We start from the raw sequence: 2,879 nt of genomic DNA on the forward strand, positions 1-2,879 counted from the left end.
GAGTATTCTCAAGCTGTTCACGCAAATCCTGTATCAGTTTTTGAGTAGCTTCCTCACGCTCAGGATATTCCTTTATAAACCTTTGGTTTGCCTCCTCTCTCTCCCTATCATGCTCATACAGATTCCTTTGTATGTTTTCAATCTTTTCATTTATCATGTTTGCCAGCAGTGTTTGTAGAGCTATTTGGGAACTCTCCTCTGGATTATTCATTATCTGTTCTGTCCCCTGATTTTCATGAGTGAGAGTTGAGATACCCGGACTTGACATTTTTCTTTTGTTTTTCCGGCTTACTCTGCCTATTTGGGATGAAAATAACACCAGTTCTTTGCTTGAACACTATCTTAAGGCAAGCATCAACCAAAGTCTATATTTGCCCAGTCAATAGTCTGCAGATACAATATAGTTCAATAGAACATCTATTCAACGTCAAACAACTATATATTAATGGGCTACAAACTGCAAATCCGAATTTGGCAAACCAGAAATTATTAGGTTGAGGGAGAGATGTGGGTAAAAAATAGGAATAGAGATATGTGGGAAGGCACAGGGAGATTTAACTTAACTAAGTCTTAATCTCAAAGCAGGAAATAGGTTGGATAGGATGAAAGTAGAGAGAGAAAAAAGAAAAGAGAAAGGGGGAAAAAGAGACCAGAAAAAATTGAAAAGTAAAAATTAAAAATATTATGCAGAATCAAAAACGAAATATTCAGAGAAGAACGTGCATATAATGCAGAAGGGGAGGGATATAAAAGAGATGTGAAAAACTTAAAAATAAAAATACTTAAAATATTACATAGGTATAAATAGGTAGTAATGCTATTAAGGAATTTAAGTCTAAGAGGTTTTGAACTGAGTAATAAATTTGTGGATTAAGTGTGTACACATGGAGGATAAGGTCTAATAATGGACTATGTGTATATCTGAGAATGTGCAGAAAAACAATTAAGTCACATAAAAAAGAACAAAAGAGAAGTAAAGGTGAAAAGAATAAGAAAGAAAGAATAAAGATCAGAAGTTCAATAGAGCAAAATAAAAAACAAAAAAAAATTTTAAGAAAAAAAGAAGAATAACGCACACACACATATACCACTGAAATAAAAATTATAAGAGGGGAAAATAGTTACTAGGAAACTTTTTTTTCAAAAAAGGTAAAAATTAAAAAAAAACGTTTTAGAAAAAAATTTTTTTAATAAAATGTACAAAAAAAATAGTTCTTTAATTTTTTTGGGAGTGGTGGGAAAAATCCTGTATCTCCCTTGTGTCTGTAACCAGCCTCTTGTTGGAGTCTCTGGTCTGCTTGTGGTGTTTGATTTTCCTATGGCTTGGTTGGTTTCTTAAGTCAGTTTGTTTGAACAGGCAGAAAAATGCTCTACTTTACCCAGGATTTTGTGATCCTTCTCTCAGGTTAGTTCAATGGGAGGGAGATCTGCTTTGATTAACACAAAAGAGGGACATGGCTTTTTCCTCAAGTTTGGAGATGCTGTGATGAGGCTAGGTTCTGGGTAGAGTTGAGGCCTTTCAGCAAACAGTAGCTTTTCCCAGGAGGTAGCTTGTGAGAAACTCAGAGAGCCCAGCCTGGAGCCACTCTCCAGGTTTATGTTTACTGAATTTCAATTGATTGTCAAGGCTGCTAAAGGGAGGGGCAGACTCTGGCTCTGATTACCCAGTGAAGAAAGCCACTCTTGGGGCTTGCACATGAGCTGGGTGATTTTTCCCTGGGTGGAGCTCTCTGGTAGGACTCTTTAGGTTCTTGTGACCTGCTAAATGACTCTAGTTTTCTTCCAAGGCCTTAGTTGGAGCTAGCAGCTCCACCGAGCTTTGTCAGTACCCAAGATGGAGATGTCTGGTAGTTGGGGGGGAGGGGTGGCCTTCTCTCCTCTGCTCTCTGAGAAGGAGTGAGGACATTTGGCTTCTACTCCCGCCGAGTCTTGGTTCCTGGGTGGTCTCTGGTCTGCGAACTGCAAGATGAAGATGTCTGCTCCTTGTCAGTTCTTGCTGGTGTTTAGTAGAATCTGCTTGTCCACCGTGTCTGGCTCCTTTGTCCTGCATTCTCTGTGTTACAGGATGGCGGCTATGGCCAACGCTGCTACCGAGGCTGCTGGCAAGTGCTCAGATCTGTCTCCTTGCCTGGATTTTCCCTCTCTGTCCTAACTCTGTGTATAGTGATGGCACACTTGGTGTGATTCTCTGGCTTAGGACTGTTCACTGGAACTCTAAAACTGCTTTCTATGCGAGAGCTTGTTTAGCCTACAGCTTCTCCTCCACCATCTTCCGGGAACCCCCTATGACCATGGTTTAAATTTTATTTCTTTGGGATAAAATGACAATGTTATCTAATTTCAAGTTTTATAAAGTTTATGCTATGTAAGGGCCTTTCTAAGGTGAAGATTTAATATACTGATGTCAAACTAACCTTTAATTCTATGAATTACATGTATTGTTACACTTGTATTTTTGTAATCAACTTTTTAATAACTGTTTTTCATTTCTTGCATTTGAAGAATGAAAAATATGGAATACTTCACAAATTTTCATACCATCCTTGTGCAAGTACCATTTTAATCTCTGTATTGTTGTAATTTGGGTAGACCTGCTGCTGAAGCATGTAGTATCCTCTAAATTTAAGTACGTAATGATACAATATTTATACAGGCATATATCCATGGTTGCCTATTTGTAACAAGGAACCCTTATTTTTCCTAAAAATGCTATTGATCTTATTTCTCTAAAATTCTGTGCATAGTGGAAAAAACTTATATTGTATGGTCGATTGTTCACATTTGCAATTTTTTGTCAATAACTATTTTGTCGTTTTCATTTTAAATTTGATCATACTTTGAAACCTTTACAGCTAAGTCCAAAGGTGATGGCTTTTCAA

The 2,879-nt window shown here is 37.5% G+C and overlaps 1 pseudogene; it reads right to left on the bottom strand.

Moving 5' to 3' along the window:
* Nucleotides 1–2,506: 2,506 nt before the first annotated feature.
* On the bottom strand, nt 2,507–2,606 carry LOC122123103 (annotated as a pseudogene).
* Between the last annotated feature and the right edge of the window lie 273 nt (nt 2,607–2,879).

The sequence above is a fragment of the Dipodomys spectabilis genome, unplaced genomic scaffold, assembly GCF_019054845.1.
Source record: "Dipodomys spectabilis isolate Male_0828 unplaced genomic scaffold, ASM1905484v1 ptg000220l, whole genome shotgun sequence".
NCBI classification, from domain to species: Eukaryota; Metazoa; Chordata; class Mammalia; order Rodentia; family Heteromyidae; genus Dipodomys; species Dipodomys spectabilis.